The following is a 24,121-nucleotide window of genomic DNA, read 5'->3' on the forward strand; positions in this document are numbered from 1 at the left end:
CATTGACAACCACAGTAGGAGTCGAACCCAGGACCTTCTAATCCAAAGTAAGACATGATAATCCAGTGCGCTACGCAGTCATTTTTTAAGGTTTACAAATATGGGTGTTTATATGACCATCTAAAACTAAGAAAATATTTTAAACAAAGTACTCCGAAAAAGATTCTTGCAGGTTATTGAATCATCCTCCTACGAATGATGTTCTAGGTTTAGGTTGACGACCACAGTGGGAGTCGAACCCAACACCTTCTGATCCAAAATCAGACCCACAAATATTAGTGTTTATATGAACATGTAAAACTAAGAATATATTTTGAGAACAAATTACTCCGACGACCACAGTGGGAGTCGAACCTACAACCTTAAAATCCAAAGTCAGACGCGCTAGTCCACTGCGCTATGCAATCATTTTTTAAGGTTTACAAATATGGGTGTTCATATGACCATCTAAAACTAAGAATATATTTTGAACAAAAAGTATTCTAGCAAGTTATTGAATCATCCCCCACAAATGATGTTCTAGGTTTTGGTTGACGACCATAGTGGGAGCCGAACCCACGACCTTCTAATCTAAAGCAAGATGTGCTAATCCACCTATGCAGTCATTTTTTAAGGTTTGCAAATATGAGTGTTTATATGACCATCTAAAACTAAGAATATATTTTAAACAAATTACTCCGAAAAAGATTATTGCACGATTATTGAATCATCCTCCTACGAATATAATTTGAGAACAAATTACTCCAAAAAGGATTCTTGCAAGTTATTGAATCACCCCCCTATGAATGAGGTTCTAGGTTTTGGTTAACGACCACAGTGGGAGTCGAACCCACGACCTTCTGATTCGAAGTCAAACGCGCTAATCCACTGCGCTATGAAGTCATTTTTGAAGGTTTACAAATATTGGTGTTTATATGAACATCTAAAACTAAGAATATTTTGAACTAAACCGAAAAGTATTCTTGCAAGTTATTGACATCATTAACGTAAGAACGATGTTCTAGGTTTTATAGTTGACGATGACAACCGTAGGAGACGAACCCACAACCTTCTGATCCGAAGTCAGAGACGAACCCACGACCTTCTGATCCGAAGTCAGACGCGCTAATCCACTGCGCTATGCAATAATTTTCTTTACAAATATGGGTGTACATATGAGCCTCTAAAACTAAGAATATATTTTGAACAAATTACTCCGAAAATGATTCTTGCAAGTTATTGAATAATCCCCATATAAATGATGTTTTAGGTTTTTTAGTTCACGACCAACAATGGGAGTCGAACCCATGACCTTTTTCTAATCCGAAGTCAGATGCGCTAGCCCACTATGCTATGAAGTCATTTTTAAAGGTTTACAAATATTGGTGTTTATATGAACATCTAAAACTAAGAATATATTTTAAACAAATTACTCCGAAAAACATTCTTGGAGGTCATTGAATCATCCCCCTACGAATGATGTTCTAGGTTTTGGTTGACGACCTGGAGTGAACAAACGCGCTAATCTACTGCGCTATGCATTCATTTTTTTAAGGTTTACAAATATGGGTGTTCATATAACCATCTAAAACTAAGAATATTTTGAACAAAATTAAACAGAAAAGTATTCATGCAAGTTATTGGAATAATCAACATCTGCGCTATGCATTCATTTTTTTAAGGTTTACAAATATGGGTGTTCATATGACCATCTAAAACTAAGAATATTTTGAACAAAATTAAACCGAGAAGTATTCATGCAAGTTATTGGAATCATCAACATAAGAATGATGTTCTAGGTTTTAGTTGACGACCAAAGTAGGAGTCTAACTCACGACCTTCTGATTCGAAGTCAGACGCGCTAATCCACTGCTCAATGCAATAATTTTTTAAGGTTTACAAATATGGGTGTACATATGACCATCTAAAACTAAGAATATATTTTAAACAAATTACTTCGAAAAGTATTCTAGCAAGTTATTGAATTATCAACCTACTAATGATGTTCTAGGTTTTGGTTGACGACTGATAGTGGGAGTCGAACCCATGACCTTCTGATCCAAAGTTAGACGCGCTAATCCACTACGCTATGCAATCATTTTTGAAGGTTTACAAATATGGTTGTTCATATGAACATCTAAAATTAAGAATATATTTTGAACAAATTACTCCGAAAGGAAAGGATTCTTGCAAGTTATTGAATCATCCCCTTCCGACCAACCACAGTGGGAGTCAAACCCACTACCTTCTAATTCGAAGTTAGACGCCCTAATCCACTATGCTATGCAGTCATTTTTGAATGTTTACAAATATGAGTGTTTATATGACCATCTAAAACTAAGAATATATTTTGAACATATTACTCCGAAAAGGACTCTTGTGTTAGATAAAACCTGAGTTTTTCATTTTTCCTTATTTAGATTCACACAATTTCAGAATACCTCCGTTTGACCATTTGACAAACACGTCGAATGGATCACCAAACTTTTAGACGGCAATTTTGCAGGGAGTGGCACAGATTTAGTTGGCCACTCTCCAGCCATTTTTAGGATAATTTATATTTAAATAGGAAATTTTGTTTAGAATATTAAATAACCTGATTTTAAGCGCAGTCAAAATTTCAGCTTCTCTCTTCTCTCTCTTTGTTATTTTTACGCATTTTATTTTTTTCTTCCAACAACCTCTTGTCGAAGATTTCCTCTCACCGATAAGAAGGGATTTCCCTGGCTGATTATCGAAATCCAACAAGTGGTATCAGAGCCAAGTTGAAGCCATCGGTGTATATCATTGCGGAGGAGCCAACCTATCAACAATCAAGTTGAATCGCTCAAGTGGTTAGAGTGTCGACCTAACAACACACAGGTCAGGTCTCAGGTTCGAGTAGAAGAAAATGCAAAGTGCGAGAATAAGCAGCACGTCGTGGGGTCCATCCTGAGCAGGCTTGCTCACTCCTCCACGCCGCCAACCTACAGGCGCAAGGGTTATGGCACGCTGTCGAGCCAAGGAAGGAGAATGATTGAGTATCGAGAGGGAATCAAATCTCGTCGGGTTGGTGTACAGCGAGTGTGGGAATCCAACATCGAGCAGCTGTGGAAGGAGCTCTCGGAGATCCACTTTTAAGGACGGTGAATCCGGGCCAATCCAGTGCTCGTACTGTGGGAAGGAAGAGAGGTCACCTGAGCAAGCTCTGTGGGAAGGAAGAGAGGTCACCTGAGCAAGCTCTGTGGGAAGGAAGAGAGGTCACCTGAGCAAGCTCTGTGGGAAGGAAGAGAGGTCACCTGAGCAAGCTCTGTGGGAAGGAAGAGAGGTCACCTGAGCAAGCTCTGTGGGAAGGAAGAGAGGTCACCTGAGCAAGCTCAGGAACAAGGATACAACCGAGAAGGCCCATGTGGCTCAATTCGAGTAGGGATGAACCGGCCCTTTTCATGGTGACTGCATCAGTCCTACCTGACGTCGAACTCGAGGAAGAGCTCCCAAAATTCACAGAGGTAATCGACGACGCCATAACTGCTCCGGTGAGCGTCGAACCCGAGGAAGAGTTCCAATTGTGCATAACAAAGGCACCGGCTGGGGAGCCAATTCAACTGAAGGAGGAGCGAATGTTCACTCAAATCAGTGAAAGAGGTGAGCAGCAAGAGCACCGGCGATGGGTCCTCGACACGGGGGCAACAAACAAACCATATGACCGGGGCCAAGTCTGCGTTCTCCGAGCTTGACTCGGGGATATGAGCGACGGTGAAATTTGGCGACGGCTCCGTCGTCGAGATCGAAGGGCACGGCACTATCCTGTTCGTCGGCAAGGGAGGCAATCATCACAAGCTGACCAGCGTCTACTTCATCCCGAGACTCAAGGCTAATATTGTGAGCCTAAGTCAACTCGATAAGGCCGGCTGCCACATTTTCATCAAGCGCGGGCTACTTAGGATCTGCGATGATCGACGACGGTTGCTCACGCAAGTTCGGTGCACGGCAAACCGCCTTTACATCCTAAAGCTGGAGATAGAGCAACTAGTCAACCTCTCGGCCAAGTACCGGAAGATGGAAGACCTATTAGGAAGAGGTGAACCACTCGATAAGGCCGGCTGCCACATTTTCATCAAGCGCGGGCTACTTAGGATCTGCGATGATCGACGACGGTTGCTCACGCAAGTTCGGTGCACGGCAAACCGCCTTTACATCCTAAAGCTGGAGATAGAGCAACTAGTCAACCTCTCGGCCAAGTACCGGAAGATGGAAGACCTATTAGGAAGAGGTGAACCACCTGGACTGGCGGCGCGCCAACTCGAAGAGGAGGCGGCAGAACAAGACGTGGAGTCTGGAGAACATGCCGCCAGGGACACCGAACAACCAGTCAACCTCTCGGCCAGGTACCGGAAGATGGAAGACCTATTAGAAAGAGGTGAACAACCTGGACTGACGGCGCGCCAAATCGAAGAAGAGGCGGCCGAACAAGACGCGGAGTCTAGAGGACATGCCGCCAGAGGGCTCAAATCGGAGTTCAAACAAAATAAGGTAGATATACCACAGGTTTTAGGAGGAGATTGTTAGATAAAACCTGAGTTTTTCATTTTTCCTTATTTAGATTCACACAATTTCAGAATACCTCCATTTGACCATTTGACAAACACGTCGAATGGATCACCAAACTTTTAGACGCCAATTTTGTAGGGAGTGGTACAGATTTAGTTGGCCACTCTCCAGCCATTTTTAGGATAATTTATATTTAAATAGGAAATCTTGTTTAGAATAGGAAATCTTGTTTAGAATATTAAATAACCTGATTTTAAGCGCAGTCAAAATTTCAGCTTCTCTTTTTGTTATTTTTACGCATTTTATTTTTTTCTTCCAACAACCTCTTGTCGAAGATTTCCTCTCACCGATAAGAAGGGATTTCCCTGGCTGATTATCGAAATCCAACATCTTGCAAGTTATTGAATCATTCCCCTACGAATAATGTTCTGGGTTTTGGTTGACAACCACAATGGGAGTCAAACCCACCACAATGGGAGTCAAACCCACGACCTTCTTATCCGAACTTAGACACGACCTTCTTATCCGAAATCAAATCCACTACAATGGGAGTCAAACCCACGACCTTCTTATCCGAACTTAGACACGACCTTCTTATCCGAACTTAGACACGACCTTCTTATCCGAACTTAGACACGCTAATCCAATGCGCTATGCAATCATTTTTGAAGGTTTACAAATATGGGTGTTCATATGACCATCTAAAACTAAGAATATATTTTGAACAATTACTCCAAAAAGTAGTCTTGCAAGTTATTGAATCATCCCCCCACAACAAATGATGTTCTAGGTTTTGGTTGACGACCATAGTGGGGAGCCGAACCCACGACCTTCTAATCTAAAGTCAGACGCGTTAATCCTCTGCGCTATGCAATCATTTTTAAAGGTTTACAAATATGGGTGTTCATATGTACATCTAAAACTAAGAATATATTTTAAACAAGTTACTCCGAAAAGGACTCTTGCAAGTTATTGAATCATTCCCCTACGAATGATGTTCAAGGTTTTGGTTGACGACCAAAGTGGGAGTCAAACCCACGACATTCTTATCCGAAGTCAGACGCTCTAATCCAATGCGCTATGTAGTCATTTTTGAAGGTTTACAAATATGGGTGTTCATATGACCATCTAAAACTAAGAATATATTTTGAACAAATTGTTAAAGTATTATCACTACCCCAATAAAGTTAAACCCAACCTTGTACGTTAGGAAAATAATTTAGAAATTTTAGGAATAAATTTAGGAAAATGATTTAGGAATTTTAGGAATAAATTTAGGGGAATAATTTACACACTTTAGGAAACGAGAAATTTTAGGAATAGATTACCCATCATCTACTGTAAGTACCCCTCCACCCTACTTAGTTCATCATCTCAAGAAATCCCAAGCAATACAAAGCAGTAGTTTCTAAAGAGTTTTTTTGTAAATCTCTTCTCGATTGGTCTTAATAAAGTGTGCGAGTGTTTCCCACAAAGAGTTGTGTTCAACAATCTGGTACCAGAGGAGGTTAGTGTAAGTTGTCGATCTCTTGGAATTCTTAATATGCTCTATGGTTGCAGCTCTATCTAATCTTTCACATCAGAAACGATTTCTTGAGATTATTAGTGTGTGAGTTTCTTTTGTGTCGTGAGTAGTCTATGACTCTGCAAGTCTTGTGTCAAAAGAGCTTGTTTGGTATTACTGAGGTATAGCCAACACGATGGGTGATTTCCAAATCGTTGGAGGAATCAAGAAACTCAACAACAACAACTACAACATGTGGGCAACATGCATGATCTTTGGGAGATCGTTGGCTGGTGCGAAACTATGCCGCCAGAGGATGATTCTAACGGCGCCTTGAGCAAATGGAGAATCAAAGCAGGCAAAGCAATGTTTGCCATGAAGACCACAATCGGAGAAGAGATGTTAGAGTATATTTGGGGTGACAAGACACCTAAAGAAGCATGGGATATGTTCGAGATGTTGTTCTAGAAAAAGAACGATACGAGGCTACAACTTTTGGAGAATGAGTTGTTGTCAATTTTACAACGTGACATGACGATTGCTCACTACTTCCACAAGGTCAAGTCGATCTGTTGGGAGATTTAAACTAGACCCAAAGTCTGCCATTGTAGAATCTCAAATGAAGAGGATTATAGTCCACGGATTGGAACCAGAATATAGAAGCTTTATTATTGTTGTACAAGGATGGCCCACTCAACCATCACTTGTAGAGTTCGAAAATTTGTTAGCTAGTCAAGAAGCCATGGCTAAACAAATAGGAGGCATCAGATTGAAGGGTGAAGAAGAAGCACTCTACACAAGTGAAAGCCGGAGCAATAATAGGTCTTCTACCAAACATGGATACAATGATGACAGAAGAAGAAGTCACCAAGGAACTGTACAACCAGTGAAGAAGAACCATAAAAAAAACTCTCAAGGGAAGAGATTTGAAGGCATCTGCTACAATTGGGGGAAAAATGGCCATATGTCCAGAGATTGTTGGTCCAAGAAAAAATCTGTCAAAAGCAATGTGGCATCCTCCAACATGGAGATGGAGGAAGAATGGGATGCAGAGATACTGGATGCCATAGAAGAAGATGAGCTAGCACTCATGGCGATGATGGGAGACCATATCGATTATGAGAATGATTGGATCATTGATTCAGGATGCTCAAACCACATGATTGATGATCAGAGTGGTGCAATGGAAGTGGGGTGGCTCTCAGAGAAGGAAGCATTACCAGGCCTTGAGCAAATTGAAGAAATTCTTCTGACGGGAGAGCAAACTGAAGAGATTCTTCCACAGAAGACGGAGGAGCAAACTGTACACATTCGCTTAAATGCTGATGTGCCTGAAGATCCAAGGGACATTGATGTTGATGAACAAAAAGTGATTCAATCAAGAGAATTTAATGAAAATGAATTGACACATCAACAACTTAGGCGAACAAATAGAATCCAAAGGTCAAATTCTAAGTATGCCAACACAGCTATTGTAGAAGACAAAGATAATAAGTGAGAGACATATGAAGAGGCTTGGCAGAAAGTGATGAAGAAAGAATACAGATGACCAAGTAGCAAATGTGTTTACAAAAGAGCTAACATGAGAGCTTTCGTTGTTAGCTCAACATGGTGCAACGAATGAGGACTAGTGCTGAAGGGGAGTGTTAAAATATCATCACTAGCCCAATAGAGTTAAACCCAACCTTGTATGTTATCAAAATGATTTAGAAATTTTAGGAATAGATTTAGGAAAATGATTTAAAATTTTAGGAATAAATTTAGGAAAATGATTTAAGAATTTTATAAATATATTTAGGAAAATAATTTAGGAATTTTAGGAATAGATTACCCATCATCTACGGTAAATACCCCTCCACCTTACTTAGTTCATCATCTGAAAATGATTTAGGACTTTTAGGAATAAATTTAAGAAAATGATTTAAGAATTTTATAAATATATTTAGGAAAATAATTTAGGAATTTTAGAAATAGATTACCCATCAATAAATACCCCTCCACCCTACTTAATTCATCATCATCTGAAAATGATTTAGGACTTTTAGGAATAAATTTAGGAAAATGATTTAGGAATTTTATGAATAAATTTAGGAAAATGATTTACAAACGAGAAATTTTAGGAATAGATTACTCATCATCTACTGTAAGTACCCCTCCACCCTACTTGGTTCATCATCCCAAGAGTAGTAGTTTCTACAGAGTGTTTTGTAAATCGAGAACCAAGAGTAGTAGTTTCTACAGAGTCCTACTTAGTTCATCAGCCTAAGAGTAGTAGTTTCTACCGAGTGTTTTATAAATCTCTTTTCGATTGGTCTTAATAAAGTGTGCGAGTGTTTCCCACAGAGATACCTTCTCGATTGGTCTTAATAAAGTGTGCGAGTGTTTCGCACAGAGATACCTTCTCGATTGGTCTTAATAAAGTGTGCGAGAGTTTCCCACACAGATACCTTCTCGATTGGTCTTAATAAAGTGTGCGAGTGTTTCCCACAGAGATACCCCTTAGTTCATCATCAGAGTAGTAGTTTCTACAGAGTGTGTGTAAATCTCTTCTTGATTATCAGAGTACTAGTTTCTACAGAGTGTGTGTAAGTCTCTTCTCGATTGGTCTTAATAAAGTGTGCGAGTGTTTCCCACAGAGATACCCGAGATACCCCTCCACCCTACTTAGTTCATCATCAGAGTGTGTGTAAATCTCTTCTCGATTGGTGGATACTCCTTAGTTCATCATCAGAGTAGTAGTTTCTGTGTGTAAATCTTTTCTTGATTGGTCTTAATAAAGTGTGCGAGTGTTTCCCACAGAGATACCCCTCCACCCTACTTAGTTCATCATCAAAGTAGTAGTTTCTACAGAGTGTGTTCCTACAAAGTGTTTTCTAAATCTCTTCTCGAGAGGTCTTAATAAAGTGTGCGATGTGTTTCTACAGAGTGTGTTTCTACACCCTACTTAGTTCATCAACAGAATAGTAGTTTCTACAGAGTGTGTTTCTACACCCTACTTAGTGTTTCCCACAGAGCTACCCCTCCACCCTACTTAGTTCATCATTAGAGTAGTAGTTTCTATAGAGTGTGTTTCTACACCTTACTTAGTGTTTCCCGCAGAGATACCCCTCCACCCTACTTAGTTCATCACATCAGAGTAGTAGTTTCTACAAAGTGTGTTTCTACACCCTACTTAGTGTTTCCCACAGAGATACCCCTCCACACTACTTAGTTCATCACATCAGACTAGTAGTTTTTACAGAGTGTTTTTCTACACCCTACTTAGTATTTCCCAGAAAGATACCCCTTCACCCTACTTAGTTCATCATCAGAGTAGTAGTTTCTATTGAGTGTCTTTCTCCACCCACTTAGTTCATCATCAGAGTAGTAGTTTCTACAGAGTGTGTTTCTACACACCCTACTTAGTATTTCCCACAGAGGTACCCCTCCACCCTACTTAGTTCATCATTAGAGTAGTAGTTTCTACTGAGTGTGTTTCTCCCCCCTACTTAGTTCATCATCAGAGTAGTAGTTTCTACAAAGTGTGTTTCTCCACCCTACTTAGTTCATCATCAGAGTAGTAGTTTCTATAGAGTGTGTTTCTACACCCACTTAGTTCATCATCAGACTAGTAGTTTCTACAGAGTGTGTTTCTACACCCTACTTAGTGTTTCCCACAGAGATACCCCTCCACCTTTCTTAGTTCATCATTAGAGTAGCAGAGTAGTAGTTTCTACAGAGTGTATTTCTTCACCCTACTTAGTTCATATCAACAGAGTAGTAGTTTCTACGTGTAAATCTCTTCTTGAGAGGTATCAGAGTAGTAGTTTCTACTCTACAGAGTGTGTTTCTACGTGTAAATCTCTTCTCGAAAGGTCTTAATAATATATACGTGTAAATCCCCCTATAAATGATGTTGTAGGTTTTGGTTTAGTTTCTAAAGAGTGTGTTTCTCCACCCTACCTTAGTTCATCATCAGATTATTAATTTCTACCAAATGTGTTTATCCACCGTACTTAGTTCATCATCAGAGTAGTAGTTTCTACAGAGTGTGTTTATCCACCGTACTTAGTTCATCATCAGAGTAGTAGTGTGTTTTCATCATCAGAGTAGTAGTTTCTACAGAGTGTGTTTGTACACCCTACTTAGTTCATCATCAAAGTAGCAGAGTAGTAGTTTCTACAAAGTGTTTCTACACCCTACTTTAGTTTTTCCCATACAGATACCCCTGCACCCTACTTAGTTCATCATCAGAGTAAATCAGAGTAGTAGTTTCTACAGAGTGTGTTTCTACACCCTACTCTTAGTGTTTCCCATAGAGATACCCCTCCACCCTACTTAGTTCATCATCAGAGTAGCACCCTACTTAGTGTTTCCCACAGAGATACCCCTCCACCATACTTGCAAGTTATTAAACACCATCACCCTATAGGTTTTGGTTGTTGATTATAATGGGGAGTTGAGAACCCACGACCTTTTGATCCGAAGTCAGACGCTCTAATCCACTGTGCTATGCAGTCATTTTTAAAGGTTAGACGTGCTAATTCTCCAATATGGATGTTCATATGTTCGTGCAAGTTATTGAGTCCTCCCCTACAAATGATGTTCTAGGTGCTAATTTTCAAATATGGACGTTCATATGTTCGTGCAAGTTATTGAGTCCTCCCCTACAAATGATGTTCTAGGTTTTGATCAACACAATCACAGTGGGAGTTGAACCCACAACCTTATAATCCAAAGTCAGACACACTAATCCACTGCACTATGAAGTAATTTTTGAAAGTTAGACATGATAATGCACAGATATGGGTGTTGATATGAATCACTAACTTTGGTAGAGGTCGAAGTACATGGACATCGAAGAGGGCTGATGCACAATAGACACCTGGGAAAGACTAAAACAAGAGCTTCGATCCCAATTCTTTCCTAAAATTTCAAAAACTTTGATAAGGCAACCCTAATCCTCAGCCCAACGATCCAAGCTTTTGTTTTAGCAAGAACCCTTGAATCAAAGTAATTAACACCATCTTATATGAAATTTAGATCAACCAAGAGATAAGGCTAGAATTAGATTACCTCTTACGATCGAAGATCTAGAAGCAAGATTTGGAACCTTGTTCTAAATTGAGTTACTCCACAATCTAACTTGATCAAGGCTTGATTGAATGGCTCGGGTGCAATTCTACCACAAGAATTGCTTGAAACTTAGAAATGGCAAATATGATGCTCGGATTTCTAAGGGAAACGTCTCAATTTGAGATCTGAATTACATTCATCCACGAATCTGAATTTTACATAACATATTGTGGGTATTTATAGTCTCCCGACAAAAGACGTTTGTGGACGGGATTTATTCCCGATCCCCTTTAATCTCCACAAAAGAATAAGTCAAATTGACCATTTGACTTTTACATAATTTATAAAATGAAAAATAGTGGCTAATGCGATAGGTTTGAAATTAATTGAGCTCTTCGCGCATAGGTTCAAATTCTGTTGTTGACATATTTTTCGTGATTCTTATCAAACTTGGCCAGAAGAAAATTGTGAGAACTTAAGCAAATGGAAAATTTCAGAGAGTAAGTCGAACAGTTTCCGGTGCTGATGTTGGAAATCTAAGATATGTCTGAGAAGGAGTGAAGTCATGGGTGAAGTCCAAATTATACGGTTAGAGAGTTCAATACCTCTAAGATATGTCTGAAGTCATGGGTGAAGTCCAAATTATACGGTTAGAGAGTTCAATACCTCTAAGATATGTCTGAGAAGGAGTGAAGTCATGGGTGAAGTCCAAATTATACGGCTAGAGAGTTCAATACCTCTCCACGACCTATTCTTTTGAATCTTCATGACATTTTTTGAATCTACTTGGCAATAGGTCCATTTGGAACACCGTGATTCTTATCAAACTTGGCCAGAAGAAAATTGTAAGGAGTGAAGTCATGGGTGAAGTCCAAATTATACGGTTAGAGAGTTCAATACCTCTCCACGACCTATTCTGTTGAATCTTCATGAGATTTTTTGAATCTACTTGGCAATAGTCCATTTGGAACACCGTGATTCTTATCAAACTTGGCCAGAAGAAAATTATGAGAACTTAAGCACACAGAAAATTTCTGAGAGTAAGTCAAACAGTTTCCGGTGCTGATGTTGGAAATCTAAGAAATGATGTGGGATTTCTGACTGACATTAAGCATTGGCTAGCGACAAATTTCCAAATGAAAGATTTGGGAGAGACTCAGTTTGTTCTTGGAATCCAAATTGTTCGGAATCGCAAGAACAAAATACTAGCATTGTCTCAGGCATCGTACATTGACAAAATGTTGATTTGATATAAGATGTAGGACTCCAAGAAAGGATTATTACCTCAGGCATGGAGTTCATTTGTCGAAGGAACAAAGTCCTAAGACACCTCAAGAAGTTGAGGATATGAGACACATTCCCTATGCATCAGCGGTCGGTAGTCTCATGTATGCCATGCTATGTACCCGACTCGACATATTCTATGCTGTGGAAAATTGTCTGCAGATATCAGTCCAATCCGGAACGTGCTCATTGGACTGCCGTTAAGAATATCCTCAAGTATCTTAGGAGAACGAGGGACTATATGCTAATGTACGGTGCTAAGGATCTGATCCTTACAGGGTACACTGACTCAGATTTTCAGACCGACGTAGATTCGAGGAAATCGACATCAGGATCTGTCTTCACTCTGAATGGAGGAGCAATAATATGGAGAACCATAAACCAAGGTTGCATTGCTGATTCCACCATGGAGGCTGAGTATGTTGCTGCTTGTGAAGCAGCGAATGAATCTGTATGGCTTAGGAAGTTCTTAACTGATTTGGAAGTCGTTCCAAATATGCATCTTCCCGTCACTCTTTATTGTGATAACAGTGGAGCAGTTGCAAATTCAAAAGAACCAAGAAGCCATAAGTGAGGAAAACATATTGAGCGCAAATATCATCTCATAAGGGAGATTGTGAAACGAGGAGATGTGATCGTCACACAGATAGCTTCAGAGCACAACATTGCATAGGACTACGAGTTATGTAATCTAGGGCAAGTGGGAGAAAAGGCATGAGTATGTGATGCCCTAGTTCATTGTATTTCTCTCCACTCAACGTTATAAAACCCCACTAGAGTTTTAGTTCAAGTGGGAGTTTGTTGGGTTTTATGTCCTAAAACTCATAGTTTGTAAACAAAAACATATTCTATTTTCAGTAAAGTTATTATTGTTGTTTATTCAGTAAAGATTGTTATTGAATAAAGTAAACTTTACGATCATTAATCTAAATCCAATAAACTAAGAACACTGTGGCTATAGTATGATTACTTGAACTATATGTAGAGACATAAGAGTGGATCAAGTTCAAGTATATATAGTCAAAATGATCTATAGTATAAGGATAAGGCTGAGTACCTTATTCTAGGGACACTATGGATGCGGTCCACTTTTGTATATGATATAAACAATGTGATCACTAAATTGTACATGTGGAGACATGTGAGTGGGGGCGTCCTATGCAATGAGTATTGCATAAGATCGAACCATGAAGAAAACCACTCTCACTTTATAATGTCGTTTACTGTTGAGACTGATTTTCTTTTCATTCGATAACCTAGGTAACTCGGTTTTAATCCTGAGCTAACCATGAACTCCTGTTTATTCGGAATTATCCTTAGATTTGCATGGGTGAGAGTGACTCTAGTTCGCCGACTCAATAGGCCTCCCATTTCAAGGGTAAGACTGGGTGAATGGCTGGGGATGTGGGGTGCAAGATGGAATTCACTCCTACCCACTTTTAGGGATAGAAGAGAGGTAGTTCCCTTAAGCACTGACTCCAGGCCTTGAACAAGGGGCCCCACCCTCTCATTAGCCTGAGAGGGATTCGGTTTACTGGTTGGATCACAAACCAATTGTTCATTAGAGGATCAATGAGACATAAGGAACAAGAAGTAACTTTAGAGGTAAAATGGTAAATTCACCCAACTCTAGTTACGAACAACCTATGAAGGATCGACTTACTAATCATGGTTATATCAAATGGACAGAAATATATCTATAGTCAGGGGAGTGCAACTACTAGGCTATAGTGGAGTGTCCGAGTAGTTAACGAATGTTGGTTAACAAGGTTAATGAGTTTAACCGGTTAATCTTGGATCGTTGGAGCCCATGATCTATAGGTCCATTAGGTCCCTCTGCTAGCTCATATCGAACTAAACCATAGAACAGTGTGACGAGTGAGTTCGAAGTGTTCGAATTCAAATTAGGGAATATGCGCTACATATATACGATATATTTAACCGCATTTTTGTTTTATTTACGAATTAAACAAAAAGAGAGAATCTGAGATATTTAAATAAGATTTAAATATCTTAATCAATTATGTGTCGGAATTGATTGGAATTGACATTTGAATTAATATTAAATATTAATTAAATAGTTTAATTAATCATTTAATGTTACTTTAATTTGAAATTCATTATTCAAATTAATTGTTGAATTAAAATGAAGAAAGTCAAAATGTTGACTTCATTTAATGGAAAAATCCATGTTAGTGGAATTTTGAGGTGTGAAAATTTGGTTTAACCAAACTTGCATGCTTGCCAAATAAACCCCACAAGTTTGAGTGGAATTTTGAGTGTCAAAATTTGGTTAACTCAAACATGCATGCTTGCTACATAATCCCAAACATTTGAGTGGAATTTTAAGTGTCAAAATTTGGTGATCTCAAATTTGCATGAACATGCAAACATGACTCTTTAAATAGAGTGATCATGGTACATGGAAGGTCTTCTTCTTGGTGAAAAACCTTGAGAAAAACCTCTCACAAACACTCTCTTCACATATACAAAATTCCTCCCAAGTTTAGTCACTCACCGGATTACACAATCTCGTTCTAAGGCCGGAGGATAGTGGAGAAGACACTAGTGGTGGTTCGAAACTGGTTCGTGAGGAAAAAGGAGTTTGAACTACAAAAGATTAGTATCTAAACTCATTAAGTTTTAATACTTATGAACATGCTAGTTATTTACTATAATTGATGTTCTAAAAGTGCCTAAGATCCAAATTGCTTCCGCATGTGTTATATTAACACCATCAGTCTAGGCTTCAAAAATGCGTTGTATTGAGGCTGAGTACGTGGCAATAGCTGAAGCTGGAAAGAAGACGATATGGATGATTGACTATCTGGAAGAATTGGGCAAGAAGCAGCACAAAAAGATTCTTTATAGAGATAGTCAGAGTGTCATACAGTTGGTGAGGAACCTGACCTATCATTTAAAGATAAAACACGGAAGGCGATACCATTTCACTTGCAGGTTAGTGGAAGATGGTGATGTGTTTTGAGAAGATAGAGGGTGCAAAGAATCCAACAAACATGTTGACAAAATGTGTTAATGTTGGAATATTGAGGTTGTGCAAAACCTCAATTGGTATGGTGCAGTGAAGATATTCATGATCATTTGAGAATGAAATTCTTGGTTGACTAGATCAGTCTCCAAGTGGTAGAATTGTTAGGTTATGGAGCCTGCTGCTTATTTATAGCTGAGTCAATAAAGCTATATTTGGTAAAGTTATATATGGTAAATAGTTATATATAGTAGATGGTTATATCTGGTAAAGCTAAATATAGTAGGCTAAACCATATATACATACCCGCAGGGCTTTGAAAATGTACTTTCCTTCTTATCTGTATTCTCTCTTACGGTACATACTTGAAGTCATCAATATAAATCCTTTAGCCAGAGTTCTCCTTGCATTTTCTCTATCCTGTTCTTTATGTTCATCTAGATCGAGTGTGTGCGTTGTTGTGCGATCATAACAGACGCCGCCCCTCGAACATCGGGCCTCAAGCCCATAATGAAACATTCTACTTTCTGCTCTTCTGTTGCAACCATTATTGGGGCGAAATGGGACAAGTGGATAAACTCTCGTTCATACTCCTCTACTGACCTGTTTCCTTTCTCTATGCTTAGGAATTCACGCTAATTCTTGTATCGTACCACTGGTTTAAAGTATTTTCAGAGGAACGCTCCTCTAAACTGTGTCCAGGTGATATCGTCTTCATTTGCAGCAATCGCCCTGGAGGCTGATTGCCACCACAGTTTAGCATCATTGCGTTACAGGTAAGTCACGTAACTCAGTCTCTGTTCTTCCAGACACTTTATGTGTCTAAAAATTTCATCAATAGAAGACAACCATAATTTAGCTACGACTCGATCCTTGGACTTTCCCTTAAATACTTCAGGGTCCCAACGTTTGAAAGCTCTAAAATACTTGCTTTCTTCCGTCATGTTGGCATCCTCTTGGTTGTGTTGAGTCGTCTGTCTAGTATTTTGCACTAAGGTCCAGATCAGTTGTGCCATTTTCCCAGCTGTCTGTGCCAAGGATTGCATCACTCCCACCATCGAGGCCATATTAGGTACTCCTGGAGCATCAAGGTTTGCTCCCGGTGGACTTAGTGGGGGAACTCCTATTACCGGATTTGGGTTCACATTTACTGATTGTTCTTGAGGTGGGGCTTCTAAAGATGGGCTCTCCAGCACCCTTGCTGGCTCATTTTGAGCATGTGTACTGCCCTAATTTCTTACTTAGCGAGTCATCATTTTCCTATTTCATTCCTAACTAACAATTAATCACTTCGTAAAATTCCATTTTACAGCCGGGTATTATGCAACGTGTATTATCCACTACTTTTCACTTACAAACGTACGTAAAATCACTCATGATAGTCAAACAAAATATCAATATTCAACAATACATATTCATACATTGTGCAACATGCATTATCCACTACTTTTGACTTACCAACGTACGTAAAACCACATATGATAGTCAATCAAAATATCAATATTCAACAATACATATTTAAACATTTTATGGCCAAGCGTACCTCGAAGTGACGAGGATGTACCGTTCAGTCATGGGCAACTCTATGGCTTACAATGTAAGCTGATAAGGCAACCCTAATCCTCAGTCCAATGATCCAAGTGTTGTTGCTTAACCCTTGGATCAAAGAAATTAACACCTCCTTATACAAAATTCAGATCAACCAAGAGATAGCTAGAATTAGATTACCTCTTACGATCAAAGAGCTAGAAGCAAGATTTGGAACCTTGTTCTAAATTGAGTCACTTCACAATGGAACTTGATCAAGGCTTGATTGAATGAGTCGGATGCAATCTACCACAAGAATTGTTTGAAACTTAGAAATGGCAAAGATGATGCTTGGATTTCGAAGGGGGAATGTCTCAATTTGAGAGATGAATTTCATTCATCACAAATCTGATTTTTACATGATAATTTGTGGGTATTTATAGTCTCCCCACAAAAGAAGTTAGTGGTCAGGATTTAATCCCGATCTCCTTTAATCTCCACAAAAGACAAAGACAGTTTTGACCATTACAAACTTTATGAAATTAAAAATAATAATAAAGTTTTCTAACAACTCATGAAATGATTTAGCAACTTCATCTGCTACTTCAACCGTGCAAATATTCACTTTTGAAGCTCCAAATGCTCCTTCCTCAATTGAATCAGATTGTAACACATGAAATTATGGTTGATCGAGCCTATCCAATTTTGTAGATGAAGAATGAATGCTTATTGAATCTTCTTGGCCTTAGATCGTGTAATAGGTCCAGTTGGAGCATTTAAAACATCGTGATTCTTATCATCTTCCCCTTTTTTAAAAGAATTCGTGCTCGAAGCAGAAAAATCACACCTACATCAAAAGGACTCAAGTAAGCAACATTTAAAGTAGAATTTACTGAAAATTCTCCCGGTAGATAGATTTTATAGGCATTGTTATTATTTCTTTGAAGGACTTGATAAGAGTCATCCCCTCTTGGAGGTAAGTTTGTCTTCCTTTGAGATGGGTATAGCTCCTTACAAAAATGTATCCAAATCGAGTTACCCGATTGAAAAATAATTTCCTTCTGTCCTTTATGAATTATTGAAACAACTTTGAAATTTAGTTTCTCAATTTCTCTCCTTCACCTATTTCTGCAATGTTTTGATCAAATCTATCTTGTGGTTGCTTCACTCATAAAAATATTAGAAAGAATATGAAGCAAATCTAGAGACGCAAGTGGATTGAACTCGTAAATAATGGTCACTTGAAATGGAGACACATTGTATACATGTTTAATACCAGGCATGTTTCTCTTCTCACTTTTATGTGGTGGCTCGGTTCCTTCTACAATTTGGCCCATGTTGGGCTCTTTTGCCTTATTTGGTCTTTAATTTTTCTTGTATTTTGTTTTTATGTTCGAACTTAACCCCTAATATAGTGAATGAAAGAAATCACAGAGTTTTTTTCCTTCCAAAATCATTTATCTATCCTTAAAGTATCACAATTTTAAATTTAAATTTAAATTAAATTTATTTTACACCACAAGAATGATCATCTTTATTTTATTCTCACTAAACAAAATTCAATCAACTAAAATCGTTCAACAACTATAATATTGTTAAAAAAAATATTGTGATACATAGATTTTAAATATATGATTTTTAAGTTTGAAAAATTAAGAAATCAAACTCACAAAATCGACTCAAACTTGACATTTTACGTTAATGAACAAATGAATCCATGTTACAAGATACAATCTTTCTTATAAGGGGTGTAATCTTCAGTCATCTCTTCATCAATCTAATTCCCCGGGTAAAGGGTGGAATAATAATTATTAAGAAAAAAAAAACATGAATTTTCAAAATGTCGATCGAGAAAAAATAATTTTAGAAATCAAAACAAAGAAAAATAGGTCGTAGGCTAAATTTCAACGTTTGGGGAGATGTGAGGGAGGAGGCAAGAGCTTTTGGTTAAGGAGCTTTCCATCCATTACCAACCATGTCATCTTCAAACCCCGACTTGTGTGCACCTCAAGTGGCAAGACATGAATCATACATCGTCAATATATTGGGAAGTCCAACGACGTGGTGACAGGTACACTATCTGTTTTAGGTCATTTTGCTTTTACCTTATTTGATTCTAGCTCTACGCATTCTTTTATCTCTATGCCTTTTGTTGTACAAGCAGGGTTCGAACTAGAACTCTTATTGCATGAATTGTTTGTAAGCACTCCTGCGGGGGTAGACCTAGTAGCTAGGGATAGAGTAAAGAATGGCCAAGTAATCGTAGGGAACCAAACTACAAGCGTAGACCGAATAATAGTAAAGATGACTGATTTCAACGTAATACTAGGCATGGAGTGACTAGCTGAAAACTGTGCTAGTATAGACTGTCGCAAAAAGGAAGTGATATTCTCACCACTGGCAAGACCTAGCTTTAAATTTAATGGCACAAGTACCAGGACTACCCCAAAGGTAGTCTCGGTGATGAAAGCAAAGAGATTAGTCCAACAAGGCAGTTGGACTATATTCGCATGTTCCGTAGATGTAGATAAAAGAAAAGACTCTAGAAAACGTACCAGTAGTAATTGAGTTCCCAGATGTATTTCTGGAAGACCTACATGGAATACCCTCTTCCCGAGCGATTGTTTTCGCTATCGAACTCGAACCGAAAACCAGGCCTATTTCCAAAGCACCTTATCGTATGGTGCCAACGGAGTTAAAAGAACTCAAGGCGCAGTTACAAGATCTACTGGATAAAGGTTTCATTCCACCTAACGTATCTCGTTGGGTGCGCCAGTGTTGTTTGTCAAAAAGAAAGACTAACCGATTTTTCTGTGCATCAATTACATAGAGTTAATGTTAAGAATGAGAAATAGAAATAGAATTGGAATCGAATGTGTGTTCTCTTTGATATTCATAAGCTTTAAATAGGATATAAGCTAGCAACTAATACCTGCAAATAAGAAAATATAAACTATCTAAATATGGAGAATAAAATAAAATATACTGTAAATCAAATCATAAAGGAAAAAAATATTAAGATATAATATCTAAGATATATTCCATAAATAATATATTCTCCAAATATTATATCTCAACACTCCTCCTCAAGTTGGAGAGTGTATGTTAATCACATCCAACTTGTCTTTACGAGTGTAGGTCAATAACACTCAAGTTGTTTTTATGAGTGTAGGTCAATAACACCCAACTTGTCTTTGAGAAGAGAGTGTATGTCAATCACACTTTTGTCTATCTAGTAGTGAAAATAGAGAGTGCAGGTCAATAACACCCAAGTTGTTTTTACTGAGTGTAGGTCAATAATACCCAACTTGTCTTTTAGAAGAGAGTGTAGGTCATTAACACTTTTGTTTTCCCAATAGTGAAAATGAGTGTAGGTCAATAACACTCAACTTGTCTTTAAGAAAAGAGTGTAGGTCAATAACACTTTTGTTTTCCCAGTAGTGAAAATATCCGTCAAGTTAACTCTAAACAAGTATTTGCTGATGATATGGACACATTGGTTTTTAGACTTTCAAAAAATTATTGAATTTACAAGAAATATGCAAAACCAAAAAATAGACCTCATTGGATTGGTTTGCATTTTTAGACTTCTCAAGAAATTATTGAATTTCCCAAAAATATGCAAAACTCAGACATAGACGGCCTTTGATTGGTTTGCATTTTTAGACTTCTCAAGAAATTATTGAATTTCCTAAAAAGATGCAAAACTCAGAAATAAACCGCCTCGATGTATCTCAGAACTTGAAGAGCTGCTTCTTGATTTATGCATAAATGATTTACTCTAGGATTGATAATTTGTTCCATTTAATTTGATTGGAACAAGTGAATATCTGGGCTGATCAGAGTGAAGGATGTGTTAAATAAACATCTAAAGTTTTGAAGTTGGATAATGACACCAAGATCGGTGCTCTGAATCACTTGAGAGGTTGTGAAAGAAAATATGAACATCTTGAATATGCCACCTTTGAGCTTGGTGAGAAATTTGAAGATCTTTTAACGATGGATGATCGGTGGCTGTAAAGGCCTAACTGATTGAGTTAGTTGATGAACGACGGCTCTAAAGATTGATTGAGTTAGGGTTTGGCTTTAGTCTAATACTCTCCTAGGGGGAGTATTAGGAATAGCAAACCCTAACTCAATCAATTGGACTTATCATGTTAAGGATGAGAAATAGAATTAGATCGAAGGTGTGTTCTTATTGATATTCATAAGCTTTAAATATGATACAAGCTATCAACTAATATTTACAAATAATAAACTAATTAAATATTAAAAATAAAATAAAATATACTCTAAATCATATCATAAAGGAAAGTATTAAGATATAATATCTAAGATATATTCCATAAATAATATATTCTCGAAATATTATATCTCAACAGTTAAATAAGAGAACCGTAAAAAAACAAATACCCTCTGCCTAGAATAGAAGACATTTTTCTAAGATACAGATTAAAGAAAAAGACATACCAAAGACAAATTTTGCGACAAACTACGGTTACTACGAGTTCACAGTGATGTCATTTGGCTTCACCAATACCCCCAACTGTGTTTATGGAATTAATGAATCGAGTACTCAAGGACTGTCTAGGCATGTCTGTGATTGTGTTCATTGACGACATCCTAGTGTACTCGAGAACAAACCTAAAACACAAGGAACACCTCCGAAAAGTCCTAGCCACCCTAAGAGAGAACAAGTTATATGTCAAGTTCTCCAAGTGCAAATTTTGGTTACAAAAAGTCTCTTTCTTAGGACATGTGGTGTCAAAGGACGGAATATTCATAGATCCCACCAAGGTTGAAGCGGTCACAAAATGGGAACGCCTAACTACGGTAAAAAAAGTATGAAGTTTCCTAGGATTGGCGGGATACTATCAAAGGTTCGTGCAGGACTTCGCTAGGATAACCTCGCATTTGACACAGCTAACGAGAAAGGGGGTACCCATTTACATGGAATGATGCTTGTGAGGCAAGCTTCCAGAACCTAAAAGAAAATCGAGAGTTCAGAAGGGTACATGATTTATAGTGATGCGTCCAAGAAGAGATTGAGGATGTGTGTTAATGCAACACGACAAGGTCGTTGCATATGCATCCTATCAACTAAAAGAATACGAAAAGAACTATCCTACCCACAACCTAGAGTTGGTGCCGTAGTGTTTGCGCTAAAAATTTGGCGACACTATCTGCATGGACAAAAAATCTAAATTTTTATCTAAGCCCGTTATTCCATGAATGATGCTTCTACGGTTTTGGTTGATGACCACAATCACATGATTTATAGTGATGTGTCCAAGAAGGGACTGAGGATGTGTGTTAATGCAACACGACAAGGTCGTTGCATACACGTCCTATCAACTAAAGGAATACGAAAAGAACTATCCTACCCACAACCTAGAGTTGGTGCCATAGTGTTCACGCTAAAAATTTGGCGACACTATCTGCATGGACAGAAAATCTAAATTTTTTTCGAAACCCGTTATTCCATGAATGATGCTTCTATGGCTTTGGTTGATGAGCACAATCACATGATTTACAAGGATGCGTCCAAGAAGGGACTGAGACTTTGTGCCGTTCATTCCTTTCAGTTTGATACCTAAGTAAGTCGGTCAGTGGATAGACCAAAGGAGGATGTTGTGAGGGTAATAGTCTTTGTTGACGAATAATTCCCCAGTGCAAAAATACCTTAAACGTGGAGCTTATTTAATGTCTAAACGTCATACCTCAGTATCTCTACCCCGCCCTGCATGATGAGGAGAATGCAGTAACCGAAGGAAATGCCACTACGCCTTCGGCTTTGGCGCACAGTGGAGGGTGCCTCACCATAAAAGGAGGGTCTGGTCTACGATGCAGGAAATTTTTACCGAAACCCGTTATTCCATGAATGATGGCGCACAGTGGAGGGTGCCTCACCATAAAAGGAGGGTCTGGTCTACGATGCAGGAAATTTTTACCGAAACCCGTTATTCCATGAATGATGCTTCTATGGCTTTGGTCCGAGGGTCTGGTCTACGATGCAGGAAATTTTTACCGAAACCCGTTATTCCATGAATAATGCTTCTATGGCTTTGGTTGATGACCACAATCACATGATTTACAGTGATGTAACACTCAGGTGCTGTAGTCTTCGCGCTAAAAATTTGGCAACACTATTCTGGGCTTTGACAATCCAAATTTTTACGGAAGCCCGTTATTCCATGAATGATGCTTCTATGGTTTTGGTTGATGACCACAATGGGAGCCGAACCTACGACCTTCTAATAAAAGATTAGATGCACTAATTCGCTAATGCACAAACAAATAGGGTGGGTTTTGGTTGACGACCACAATGGGAGTTGAACCCACGACCTTCTGATTCGAAGTTAGACGCGCTAATCCACTATGCTATGCAGTCATTTTGTAAAGTCGTATGCACTAATACATAGATTGAGGTGTCCATATGACCTGATAACTCGACCAAGGTTGAATTTTTTTTATAATCGAAAATTCTTATCAGTTTGCTACCTAGTGTTTTGGTTGATGACCAGACCACAATGAGAGTTGAACCAAAACATGTCAATCCACTGCGCTATGCAGTTGTTATTTAAGGTCATCTGCGCTAATGCATAGGGGTGTTCATATGACCCGATAACTTGATTATAGTTGAATTTTTTTAAAGTCAAAAATTGTTGTAAGTTTGCTACCTAGTTTTAAGATTTAAAACTAGGAATATATTATTACTTAGGTAACCACGATCTTGCAAGTTCTTCAATCATCCCCTAGCTAAACCAGGGTTGACATTTTTGAAACCCGAAAATTATTTTCAGTTTGACACCTAGTTTTGGGAGTCGAACCCACGAACTTCTGATCTAAAGTCAGACACGCTAATCCACTGCATTATGCAATCATTTTATAAAGTCGTACGCGTTAGATATTGGTGTTTATATGACCCGATAACTTTTGCTACCTAGTTTTAAGATTTAAAACTAAGAGTATATTATTTCACAACCAATCTTTATATACATTAATAATTAATTAACAAATTTAATGATTTATTTGTGATTATGACTCATGTTACGGTAAAGATCTAAGGTTTTGGTTGACGACTATAGTGGGAGTCAATCTCACAACCTTCTAACATGAAGTCACTAATCCTCTACGCTACCGAGTTATTTTATAAAGGTTGTGCATATACTTTAATATAAATATATATTTTTATACTTTAACCTTTAAATTTCCCCTATTAATTTTTTAATGAAATTTATATTTTCTCTAAA

General features: G+C 38.2%; 2 non-coding genes across 2 annotated transcripts; both read right to left on the reverse strand.

Annotated features, from left to right (window-relative positions):
* Positions 1-808: 808 nt before the first annotated feature.
* On the reverse strand, positions 809-882 carry TRNAR-UCG (transfer RNA arginine (anticodon UCG)). The gene has a single exon. It is a non-coding gene; the product is annotated as a tRNA-Arg (tRNA).
* Positions 883-23,185: 22,303 nt separating this feature from the next.
* On the reverse strand, positions 23,186-23,259 carry TRNAR-UCG (transfer RNA arginine (anticodon UCG)). Its single transcript has one exon. It is a non-coding gene; the product is annotated as a tRNA-Arg (tRNA).
* Between the last annotated feature and the right edge of the window lie 862 nt (positions 23,260-24,121).

Source organism: Cucurbita pepo, chromosome 1, assembly GCF_057944985.1.
Source record: "Cucurbita pepo subsp. pepo isolate OVF chromosome 1, ASM5794498v1, whole genome shotgun sequence".
Lineage (NCBI taxonomy): Eukaryota > Viridiplantae > Streptophyta > Magnoliopsida > Cucurbitales > Cucurbitaceae > Cucurbita > Cucurbita pepo.